Raw genomic sequence first — 13,421 nt, 5'->3', positions numbered from 1 at the left:
CTGCTGTCATCCAGCGAGCCATGGAGAAGCACAACCTGCAGTCTGGCTCGGCCGAGGATTACGAGCTGGTCCAGATCATCTCCGAGGACAAAGGTGGGGAAGCAGAACTCTGCTGCTGCTGCTGCTGGGAGAGCTCTGCTGCATTTTGCCGGCAAGAGTAACATGCGGAGCGACGTCAGAAACGCCATCGCCACGTTGTCCCAGCTGCCGGTGAGAATAAACCCCCAACGCTGAGTGGGGCGCCCATGAACGCTCGCTCTGCTCCCTCTCTTGCGGAGCTGGCGATCCCACCCAAGGCGAACGTGTTCTACGCCATGAGCACCCAGGGCAACTTCGACTGCATCCTGAGAAGAAAAGCTGCAGCACAGGAGGAGCCCGCACTTCATGGGTTGTAATGGCTGAGCTCTGGATAGGATTTACTGTTTATATTATAAGTATGTAAACTTTTTTCCCCCCAGTTTTAGTCTGGAGTTCATATATTTTAATATGTGACCTGTATATAATGTTTGAGCTTTGTATCATATTTAATATTTCTATAACGAGTATATTAACTTTTTTCCAGTGTTTGTCTGCAGTTAATGTATTTTAATACTCGATGTGTTGATCATATTTAATCTTTCCATACTTCTACAGAAACCTTCAATATTATATCATCTTTTTTCTACTGATGTCTGCTTGGAGTTCCTATATTTAAATAGCTTAGCTTTATAGAATATTTTAGCTTTGTATAATATTCAGTATTCACAGAATAAGTACGTAAACTTTTTTCCACTAATTTCTCCTTGGAGTTAATATATTGAAATGGTTTAGCTGTATCTCGTATTTGAGCTTTATTTAATGTTTTTTATTTAACATACTGATATTTAATATTTATGTGATATGTTTATTTAATGTACTAATGTTTAATATTTATTTAATATGTTTATTTAATGTACTAATATTTAATATTTATTTACTATGTACATAGACCTTCCCCAATAATTATTTTCTGGAGTTGATATATTTTATTACTAAATCTTTATACAATATTTGATCCTTGTATAATATTTAATATTGATATGATAAGTATATCAACTTTTTTCAACCCATTTTTGTCTGGAGTTAATGTATTTTAATGTTTCTTCTGTAGATAGTGTTTGAGCTTTATATCACATATCTAGAGATGCATATAAAATAAATAGAGAAACTTTTTTCCACCCTTTTTTTCTGGAGTTAATAGATACCAATAACTGAGCTTTATAGAACACATCATCTTTATTTAATATTTATAGAATAAATACTTGAACTTTTTTCCACCAATTCTTGTCTGGCATTAAAATATTCTAATATTTGATCCCTATGTCATATTCAATCTTTACATGGATGTAACATCTCTATCATAAATACGTCACTTTTTTTCCACTAATTCTTCTCTTGAGTTAATATATATTAAGATTTGAGCTTTTATATCATACATAATCTTTATTTAATACATAATCTTTATTTACATAAGAAATCTGTGAACTTTTTTCCCCCACCAATTCTTGTCTGGCGTTAAAATATTTTAATATTTGATCCTTATGTAGTATTTAGTTTTTATAGATATGTAACATTTCTATGACAAATACATAACTTTTTTCAACTAATTTTTGTTGCAGTTAATATAGTTTAATATTTGATCTTTATATCATATTTAATCTCTATATATTATTGAATGTTTCTATAAAAATACGTAAACATTTTTCCAGTATTTTTTGATCTGGAGTTACTAGGATTAATATTTAAGCTTTATATAATACATAATCTTTATTTAATATTTATATAATAAATACTTGAACTTTATTCCACCAATTCTCGTCTGGAGTTAGTAGATTTTAGTGTTTGATCTCTAGATAATATTTGATCTTTATATGATATTTAATCTTCATATAATATTGAATGTTTCTATAATAAATGGATTAACTTTTGACCACTAATTTGTGTCTGGAGTTAATATATTTTAATGTTTGATTTTGTATTCTATTTAATCTTTATTTAATATTTAATACTTATATAATAAATATGCAAACGTTTTCCCACCAATTCTTGTCTGGAGTTAGTAGATTTTAATGTTTGATCTTTAGATCATGTTTGAGCTTTGTATAATATTTAATGTATCTATAATAAATAGATGAACTTTTTAACACTATTTTGTGTCTGGAGCGAATGTATTTAAATATTTGATCTCGTGTAACATTCCATCTCTCTATAACCTTTAATGTTTCTATGATAAATACGTCAACTCTTCCCGCTCATCAGTGTCTCGTTCATCTCTTTTCCTCTCTGAGACTGCACCGCGGTCTGAGAGTTTCCACCTTTTCCCCGTTGTCTCCATCACGGCATTTGTTGCTCCTGGCAAAAAGACGACCCCGAATTTAAGCTGCCTCTTGCGTTCTGGTTGTACTTCAACTGCCCGGGGAGCCAGCACACTGTTGTCAGGTTGTCAGGTTCTGGTGACAGCCTTAGAACCGGTGACGTGCACCAACCCTGCCTGTGCCCTTGGTGTGAGCAGCTCCACTTGCTCCTCACCCTGGGGAAACTGCTCCTGGCTCCGGGTCTGTCACCCTCGCTGCGGGGTCTGCACCAGCCGGGGCTCCGGGGGCTTCGCTCTCGTGCTCCACAGCAGAGGACAAACCCCACGCTCACAGGAGAACACAATAACTCATGGAGCAGCTGAGCTTCACGGGAAAGGGGAAAAAGAGCAGAAAAAGAGCAGAACAGCGGAGAAGGGTTTGCACTGGCTCCTGCCTTCCCAAAACACAGTCAGTGCTGAGCAGGGAAAGCCCGGACAGCACCAGCCCAGGAGCTGAAAGCACAAGTGCGGTCACCTGCTGAAGTGAAGGGTGTTTGGGGTTGCACTGGGAAGCAGTTTTAGTCCTTCTGGGTGAGCAGCCTGGGTGGTGCTCACCGCATTGGGAAGAAGAAACCCAAACGAACAAACAAGTAGAATTTCTGGTAGATATGGGGGCAACACTAATGAAAACCTGGATAGAAGAAACTCCAACCCCATGATGGGAGGGACCTTTTCTTGTTTTGTTAACTACAGAAACAGCTGTTGGGAGGGCAGGGAAAGGATGGACACGCGTCTCTCGAGTTAGAGGAGCCCTGACGGAAGAAAGAACCTGGAAAGTAACTCAAGAACCAGGGGAACTGAAATTGAAGTTGACACGGGATTGGTGATGTAACTACTATTAGTGTTATTGATGTGAATGCCCAGTATAAATGAAAATGAGAATGGCTTAATAGCTAAATGTGTTGAACCGAGTTGTATATGTAATTCTCATTTTATATCTGATGTTTAGGTTGTAAATGGACTGTGGTATAAGCATATCCACAAAGGGAACTTACCGACAGGATTGTGTAAGAAATGTCTAAGAACAGAAGATAAGGAAACCGGGGCTCGGTTGAGGATTCCAGTTGCCGCTGGAAGAATAGAAAAAGAATAGCGGAGAATGGTGGGAGGTATTTACTGAAGGGGTGAATGGGAATTTAGAGCCCACCAGTGATGAGGAGAACAGAGTGCAGACAGAGAAACCACATTCCGTGTTGCTCCTGTTGTTCCTGGGAAGTGAAGGCCAAGAGTTGGGAAACGATAAAAAGTCGCCACGCTAACGGTAAAAACAGGAAAGGCGGGGACACGGCCCTTGCTGCCGAGAAGATGACGAACTCGGCTGCGGCTGCAGCCTGGTCGGCCAGAGAGGCAGAGGGTGCAGAACCCTGGACCTGATCCCCTTGCTGGCAGTGGTGACTTATTGTTCCCAACTTAGCCTGGCCAATCCCTGTACCAAGTGCTACGAGCGTGTGAGAATAGGGAGACTAACCCAGCATGTTCTACATTATCACGCTCCTATTAATTCTGGATGTTATGATAGAACAAAATTGGAGAAGTGTGAAATCCAAGGGCAGGAATGATGGGTAGCAACTAACCTAGAGAAAGGTGGACTCGCTGTAGGCTCTGCCTCCTGCCCTAGGGGAGAACAGAGGATCTGTTTTACACAAGGTGGTGAGTGGGGCTATTCAGATGGAGGGGGAGTGCAAGATCAGTAGAAGGAGGAGTTAGTTAAGAGTGCCACTCAGGAATTAAAAGGAAAGCAAGAGCAACAGAAATTGGTACAGAACAGCAGTGATTGGTATGAGGAAATAAGGCAAAAAGACAAAGGATTACAATTACCGACAGCAGGGAAAAACCTGTTTATAGATCTTATGGAAAAGACAGCCCGAGAATTAAATATCACCTCGTGCTGGATATGTGGGGGGTCTCAAATGACTGAATACGTTGGACGAACCCCTTGTCAGTTAGCGTTGAGGGCAAATTCGTCAAGTACCTCTATTCCTCCCACTTGGTGGCCAGGTCCACCTAATGGATATTGGTCTCGAAACTGTAGCCTGGTGGAAGAAAATAGGGTTCGTGATAGTATGTGCATTTCTGCGTTTACTGTTTGTGCCATGCATGATCCCGTGCTTTATTCAGTTACTACATTCAGCAGTCCAAGGCATGCAAATCTCAGCCATGCCTATCGATCCTGAAATGGCAGCAAAAGGAACGGGGTATAAATTAATGATTTTAGGCAGGTGCTGGCTAACTTTGAAGTCAAAGCACGAATCAATGGGATAAAAAGCAAAAAGGGGAACTGTGAGAAATGCAGCTGTGGTTCGTGCTGAGAAGATGTTTAATGTTTACAGATATAACCAAATGGGGCACGGGCTCTGAACCTGGAAAAGGAAAAGGTGGTGAAGTTCTATGTAAAAAGTTAGGAAACTTGTTTATGAAGTTATATTGATAGAGGGAAATAACATTTTAAAGGGTTAACCAACTACAGAGTAAGAGCCTACTAACGAACTAACACTTTAAGCCACAGAATGAATATCTAGTTCAGAACTGTATGTAAGCAATTGTGCTAGGAATCTTTAAAGGGCCAGGAGTAAAATCCCAGCGCGTGGTGCGTGTGCGTGAAGCAGCTCCGGGAGCGCTCGCCCCGGGCTCTGCCGCAGCACACGTTGTGTTCCACGCACAGTCTGATGCCCACGCTCCCGGCTCGGTCCGTCTGTCCCGCTCCCGGCGCCTTGTCCGGCTGAGCAAGGGCTCGGACTGCGGGCGGGCTGAGGGCGGGGCAAGGGGGCGCGCGCGGAGCGGCGGCGAGCTGCGATTGGCCGGCTGCGGGCGGCGCGTGCCGCCGCGAGGCCGCGTCCGGTCGCCGTGGTGCCGGCGGAGCCGTCGCCGCCGTTGGCGTGGGGGCGAGCGGTCGGTGCGAGAGAGAGCGGGAGTGCGGGGCTGGCGGAGCCGGCAGCAGCCCTGCCTGCGGACGCGGACACAGCGCCATGTGCGGGATCGGCTGCGGGCCCTGCTGCGGACGGGTATGAGCGAGCCGGGCCCCGCCGCCCGCCCTCCCCCCCCAGGTAAATTGTCCCTTTAGTGCTAAAAAATGTAATAGTTCTTTTTGCAGTTTCACTTAATAAAAGGGATTTGTGTAATGCTTTCTCATTTCTTAAAAGGCATGGCTAAAAAAAAGAGATTAAATTTGAAATATAGTGTGATATATCACACTGAGGAAGGAAAACCATGAGCCAGCACTGGGCCCTTGTGGCCAGGAAGCCAATGATACCCGGGGTGGGTTAGAAGGGGGTGGTCAGTAGGTCAGAGAGGTTCTCCTGCCCCTCTGCTCTGCCCTGGGGAGACCACACCTGGAATATTGTGTCCAGTTGTGGCCCCTCAGCTCCAGAAGGACAGGGAACTGCTGGAGAGAGTCCAGCGCAGCCACCAAGATGCTGAAGGGAGTGGAGCATCTCCCGTGTGAGGAAAGGCTGAGGGAGCTGGGGCTCTGGAGCTGGAGAAGAGGAGACTGAGGGGTGACCTCATTAATGTTTATAAATATGTAAAGGGTGAGTGTCAGGAGGATGGAGCCAGGCTCTTCTCAGTGACAACCAGTGACAGGACAAGGGGTGACGGGTACAAACTGAGATACAAAAGGTTCCTCTTAAATTTGACAAGAAACTTCTTCATGGTGAGGGTGTCAGAGCCTGGCCCAGGCTGCCCATGGGGGTTGTGGAGTCTCCTTCTCTGCAGACATTCAAACCCGCCTGGACCCCTTCCTGTGGAACCTCAGCTGGGTGTTCCTGCTCCTGGATGAGCTTTCCAGGTCCCTTCCAACCCCTGACATTCTGGGATTCTGTGATTCTGTGAAAGGGTTATTAGACATTGGAACAGGCTGCCCATGGCAGCGGTGGGGTCACCATCCCTGGAGGGGTTTAAAAGGGACATAGATGAGGTCCTGAGGGACATGGGGCAGTGCCAGGGGTGGGTTGACGGTTGCACTCGATGGTCTCTTCCAACCAAAATGTTTCTATGATCCTATCTATCTTTTGCATTGTAATAGTGTCTGAATTTCAGGGTTCATGTGATCTTGTCCCGGTACTTTTGCAAGGACGTTAAAAGTAAATGTGTTGCTATCTGCAATTCAAAACTGTTTTTCCGTTGTTTTCTAACAGGCTCGGAACTTCCCCTTTCGGAACCTGTCTCTTTGGAGATGCTGGAGAAGACCAAGGAGGAGGACACCCAGGCAGAAGAGACACGAGGAAGATGTGGAGTCTCTGCACAGCCTTGAGGAGACTCTGACCAAGCCAACCAAGGAAGAAGTGGAGAGCCCAGAGTGTACTGAGGAGCCTCCAGAGCGCGTTGAGGAGACTCCAGAGCGCATTGAGCAGACTCTAAGCGAGACAAGAGAGGAAGATGTGGAGACTACAAGCAAGGTATCAGACAAAGACGCAGAGACTCCAGAGCGCGTTGAGAACGGTCTAAGCAAGGCAACAGAGGAAGACACAGAGACTGCAGAGTGCACAGAGGAGACTCCAAGCGAGCCAACTGAAGAAGACGTGGAGACTCCACAGAGCCTGGAAGAAAATGTGAGGAACCAACCTGGGGAAGACGTGGAGGTTCCACAGAGCGTTCAAGAGGCAAGTCACTGGTGCACAGACAGTTCTGTATGACTTAGGGATATTTTAGAGTTAAAAGAGGTAAAAAAAAAACAGAAAAGCAACCCCCAAAAAAACCCCAAACCCCAGCTTCCCCAAACCAGGATTTGGTTGCACTGCACTCAAATCCTTTCTAATTGAGTTGTTGCTGTGCTTAAGGCTATGGTAGTCAGTAAAGCCCTGAAACTTTAATTATTCAAGTGGTATGTATGCAGAAAAAGCATTATGTGGTTGCAGGGGGACCAGTATATGTATTTCTGAAGTTAATTGTTACATCTATTTTCAATTCTCTAGTGCTTTGCTCCTCAACATGTATCAGCATGTTAATACAGCGGCTGTTAGTGGTGGGGTTCAGGAGATCTGGACTCTCTGGTTTAATTCTTACCTCTTTCATTGACTTGTGCAGTAAGTTGTGCACTCAGCTCCTCTCTGCTTTCAGTTAAAAGCCCAAAAAGGGCCAGGTAACTGAAGGCAGCTAAAAAGTGGCAACTGAAGTGAGCGTTGTTGAGGTGTTGTGAGGTCCTGGTGCTGGCATGCTGGTGTCTGCAGCCTGCGCTTGTGCAGGGACCATGTTCCTTTCTCTCTGACTTGTTTCTCTTGGCCCTTTTCCTGGCAGAGCACAACTGAGGATGGAGCTGAAGACGCACAAGAAGGAGCTGTTGACTGCGACAGCCTGAGAAGAGCGCAGATCCAGCAGACTGACAGCGAAGGAGCAAGATGGCTCGGGGTGAGTAAAGCTGGCATGGTGGCCAAGCCCCCAGCTGATCAAAGTGTCCTCACTTCATTGCAATCGGTGCAGCTGTGGCAGTTTGAGCCAGAGGGTCAGGAGGTGGGTAGAACTTTCATGTTATGTTGCGATGTTTCTACATTTTCTTCAGGATCCAAGGCAATAATATAAGAACTTGCTTTGGTGTAGTGTCCAGGTTGGTAGTATAGAGACTTTGAGTGGCAGATTTCCCATCTCTGCCTCCTGTTTTTACCGGGAGAAACAGCAGAAAGTATTTTTGACCTCCTGTACATTTTCCAGCTGATGGGAAGAGTTCTTAGTGATGCTGCATTTGTAGAGTGATTTGGAGGCTTTTCAGCTGAAAAGCGTTGGCTGGTAGTGGATGTGTCTGAGAGAAATGCAGCTCTAACTGAAAATTTCATAGAACCCGTGTTGAAAGGAATACAACTGGTTTTGTTCATTTTGAGTGAGTTGGGCTTTATTACCAATTCCTTTAAGTACTGAGAAGCTTGAAACCTTGCTTAGTATTTTCTTGTAGAGGTTGGAGTAAGTGAAGGAACTTAGATCTTTCATGCTGCAAGAAGTCTGAGAAACCTTTCTTAAACTTCTGGATGCTAAGAAAGCATCCGGGGTTTTTGAATGGTTGGCCCTGTTATGAGAGAATGGTCAGTTTCAAAGGCAACCAGGAGATTACAGTTTAAGCACTGGAAACACTTGGCTGTTTCAATAAGAAATGTCTTGATTGTCCTCCAGTATTTGATACAGCATTTGGTGTTTGGAGAGCCCAAACCGACAAAATTGTTTAGTAACTAGAGATGGACTATTCCTGTGAAAAGGTGGAATGGAATCTGTGTTTCGTTGTGCAAGCTCTGTCGGGGCTCTGGCTTCTGTCTGAGTTTTGTGCTTTGTCTTTGTTTCCACTTTGTAGGCTGAAGGGGACCAGTTCCCTGCAGGACACACTGTCAGCCCGGACGAGACGTGCAACAGCAGGGCCCTGAAAGCTGGAACTTTGGAAAAGCTGGTGGAGACGCTTCCGACGGCCTTTGCCGATAATGACTTCACATACATCAGCATCTTCCTCTCCACGTACAGGGCCTTTGCCGATAATGACTTCACATACATCAGCATCTTCCTCTCCACGTACAGGGCCTTTGCTTCCACCAGCACAGTCCTGGAACTGCTCCTGGACAGGTGAGAGCCGGGACAGAATGGAAACTGAGCCGTCATTTATTATACACGACAGGGGGACGTTGACAGAAAAGAATCCTGCAAAATTCAGGATTTCAGCGTAAACACACCATGTGTAAATGCACGTTGCCCACATCCCAAATCTCATTAAAGCTTAAGCGCCAGGTGGGGAAAGCGTGCGTGGTCTGACCGCTAAGGAACCAAACTGGGACGGACACAAGAAAACCAATACAGCTTGTCCCTTAAAAAAAGACCAGTGCACGGGGGATATGTGCAAACCCTTCATCTCTGCCGCAGCTTCCCCAGCCACGGTGGAATTGTCCAGCATGAAGCCCTTGTCTTCATGCCAATTGTATATGAATATGCCAATATCTATATGTTTATGCCAATTGTATATGGATTACGCTGTTTGGGTTGCTCAGTAGAGGTTCCTCTAAACAGCCATCTCATTTTTTCAGATACGGAAACCTGGAGATCTCGGGCTCTGAAGAACATGGAACCCAGAATTCCCCCGGATCCAGCACAGTGCTCAGGACGTAAGTTTGGTTTTGCAGCGCCCAGCGAGCCCCAGTCAGGGTTCGGTGCTGGAGCGGGACGTGGGCAGCAGAGCTGTTGTTTCATTTGACAATTCACAGCCCTGTTTGCTTCAAGGAGCTTGTGTAAAGGCCAAGTATCAGCTGTCTCATAACACATCCAATAATACAACGCAGAGAAAATATGAATGACTGCGCTGGTTTCTCAAGGTGTAATTGAAGAAGCAGCCTTTAGTTTCCTATGAAGTATTATCTTAATAATATTTCTTGCCTAAAAAGAACAAATTAAATTCTGTGCTCACAGAAGTGTCCATACTGCCCTCACGTGGGGGATGAATGTCTCAGTGTTCCTGTTGTTATATTAGGTACAGATCCATGCGATTGCATCAATACCTGCTGCATACAACCCATGTGTTCTCTCTGAATTTGCTCACAGTGCGATGGCATCGATTTTACAAGCCTGGCTCGACCAATGTGCCGACGATTTCCGAGAGCCGCCCGACTACGTGTGTCTGCAGAAGGTGCTGAGTTATCTGAAGAAGAACATGCCCGGCTCTGACCCGGAGAAGAGGGCGCAGAACCTCCTGGAGCAGTTCCAGAAAGAAGAATGGGAGAATGATGGTAAAGTACCTTTCTCTGCTGTCTGTGTGTTCTCCCAGCGTCAAGCCTGACACATCCCCTTATCCAGAGCACAAAGCTTCCTGTGCCGTGAGCCGAAAAGTCGTAAGAGCTCACGTGGTATGTGAATGAGTACTGGAATCAACTTCCAGCCTTAGTAGGCAGACTGAGTTCTACTACATGCATTTTTCTCACGTTACCTGCGTGTTTTTCAGACCCCGTTGGCTCTGGAGCGCATAACGGTAGGACTGGTGTGCAGAAAAGGCCCAGGTTTAGACTTAGTGCTGCGGCAGCCAAGGCTGCTGATCAATTCTGTACAGCCCTGCAGCCCTGAATCCAGCTCTGGTTTAGTGCCGAGTCCAGCCCAGGGCGTCCGGGGGCCTGTCCTGAAGCTGCTGGAGCCACGATTGGTTTCGTATATTTTGCATTACTTTCTCTCCTCATCAGTAGTACTAGCAAAGCACGTTTTAACTTTCCAACTGGTCTCTCTCCCTTCTCCTCCTCTTCCCTTGAAACGTGGACGTAAGAGCATTCTCAGCGTAATATTTTGGGGGTATAATTGCAGTCTTGTCTCTTTGCAGTTCAGCTGTTTTTCAGAGTATAGAATGCGTAAATGCTGACAAGCAGATTATCAAAGTTCTGCAGTGTTAATAAGGAGTTGTTGTGGGGGGGTTGGTGGGTTTGTTCTTTCCAAAGAATGGTTAGTGAATGGGTTAAGGCACTTCTCAGCTAAGAGACCCTGAACAGCTCAGTTCTCCCTATTTCTTTTTCTTCTACCTTCTCTTTGCCCATTTAATCTTCTGGACCTTCTCTATCTCCCTAAAATATGCAGCACGGTGAGGCCGTTACCCCAGGCAGGTCCCTTTGCATGTTCTGTTCTTCTATGTAGTGATTTTCCAAATACCTGCTTTGATTACTTGTTTTCTGTATAAATTCACTGACTCGTGTTTTCCCCGCTGGCCAGACGCGTTCCACAGCCTTTCTCCCTGCACCCCGGACGAGGAAGAGGAACTGGAGATCAGCGGCCCAGAAGAATTCTCGCTGTCCCAAGAAGACCTGGTGGCAGAACAGCTGACATACATGGACGCGGTATGTAGATCATACGTATTACTTGAAATGCTCGGGGAAAGAGTTCTGGGCTTCTCATTGTTTGTTTGTTTGTTTTTTAACTTATATCGGTGTAAGTCTGTTGTTCCAGAACCGCTCTGTTGCTGGGACACAGAGCGCAGCTCTGCTTGGTTATCCAGACTTGCTTCATTGATTGGGCTTTTCCTTCAGTTCTTCTGAAGGTGTTTGTCTTTTTGTTATACAGTGTGGATGTAGACTGTGTGGCCTCTTTTGCAAAGTTTAGCATTTGACCCCTCAGAAATAGCGTATTTTGACTGTATCTTAGGCTACCTCACCTGAAGATGTAGAAGTACTTTGTAACTGTAGAGCTCCGATTTGGCTTATTTGTATCGATCTCTTTCAAAAGTATCATTATATGGAAATCTTTCCCCCTGGTAATGTAAGTGATAGAAAGGTGTCTTTTATTTTTCCAGGACAGTTTAGCTGACGGTTCTTTTAGGGCGTCAGGCCTAAAGAGTTATACCAAAGTGTATATTTTAAACTGAAGAGAAAACCAATATTTCCCTTTTAATACCATACTGGATTCAGCTGCAGTTTGTACTGTAACCGTGCATTTCTTGCTGTGGGCAGTAGCGCTCCAGGCTGAGTTGGACACCTCTGTTTCCCTCTAGACACTCTTCCAGAACGTTGTGCCCCACCACTGCCTGGGCTGCATCTGGTCCCGAAGGGACAAGAAAGAGAACAAACAGCTGGCACAGAGCATCAGAGCCACCATCTCGCAGTTCAACGCCGTCACCAACTGCGTGCTCAGCACCATCCTGGAGAGCAAAGAATTAAAGACACAGCCAAGAGCGAAGATCTTGGAGAAGTGGATCCGTATCGGACGTGTAAAGCGTTTATTCGCGACTGTTTAACGTTCCTTGTGCGGGTGCCGTGGAGCTGGGAGGGGACAGGGGGGTTGTAGCGGGGAGTGATATTTTTGATGCTCAGTATTTGTAGAGGTGCCCGCTTAGCAGGGAGAATGTGCAGCAAGCAGGACACGGGGCAGACAGAAGAGCACTGACTATTGGTGATGCTGACGTTTAACGCTCCTGTGTTTCTAACCGCTCCTTTCACAGCAATGTAGGATCCTGAACAACTTTTCGTCTCTGAAGGCCATCGTTTCCGCCTTGCAGTCCACCTCGGTTTATCGCCTGAAGAAGACCTGGGCCTGCGTTCCAAAGTAAGGCTGTGCAGTGTGTCACTGGATGTGTTTTGGTGCTTTTATCTTTTCTGTGCCCAACTGTTAACTATTCTTGAGAAAAAAATTGTACCCTGGTCTGATTCAGAGTGCTTACAAACAACTTAAATCATTTAATCTTTTCCTGTACAGGGACACAATGCTGATGTTCGAAGAGCTTTGCGAAATCTTCTCCGACTGTGACAACTTTGCGACGAGCAGGGAGCTGCTGCTGAAGGGGGGAATGAGCTTGAGTTGCCAGGTTGTGATCTCACCCAAAGCCGAGCTCAGCCCTGTTCCTGACCAATGAGCTCCCGTATGCGGTGCTTTGGGGAAGACGGGTCTGTAAATCCCGGCTTTTCTGCTGGGGCGAGAGGTGCCGCACAGCGAGATTTGACGCAGAGGAGTTACGAATGAGCACTTTGGCTTATATACCGCTCTGTGCAGACATGAACCGCTGGCTGAGATACCAAGGATGATGTCGTGAAAGCATCATTTACAAGAGCGCTGTTTGGTGAAGCAGACTAGTTGTATTTTGTTTGCTTCCACAGGAGTATTCTAATTAGTATAATTATGACTTCTCAGTCAATTAATCCACCATTGCTCTGACCGTTTGCAGGGAGTCACACAAGGCACGGTACCTTACCTGGGTACCTTCCTCACTGACCTCGTCATGCTGGACACAGCCCTTCAGGACTATCTCGAGGTAATTTGGGGCAATTTTTGGAATCCTAAATCTCCTCCCTCCCTTGCAGACACTGTGTCTGCTCCTGCATCTTCCACTGGGTGCTAGTGCAGTTCTTAAAAAGAGAGGAATGTATTTAACAAATAGACTCAGGTACACGAGTGCTGTGGCTTATCCTAGAGCTGGAAACGGGTCTTTGTAGAGGCCTTTGGTCAGGGCAGCTCTGGCCTGTCCCTTGGTGTCGCTACTTCATCCTGTTCATCCTGTTTGTGATCAACTCCAGCCGAGCCTGTGCTCTTCTCCTCTGATCCCTTCTCTGTCCTTCCAACAGGGCGGCCTGATCAATTTTGAGAAGCGGCGAAGGGTAAGTGGAACGGTGACTGTTCTGTGATCGTT

Source organism: Patagioenas fasciata, chromosome 30, assembly GCF_037038585.1.
Source record: "Patagioenas fasciata isolate bPatFas1 chromosome 30, bPatFas1.hap1, whole genome shotgun sequence".
Lineage (NCBI taxonomy): Eukaryota > Metazoa > Chordata > Aves > Columbiformes > Columbidae > Patagioenas > Patagioenas fasciata.
Note: the sequence above shows the minus strand (reverse complement) of the source record.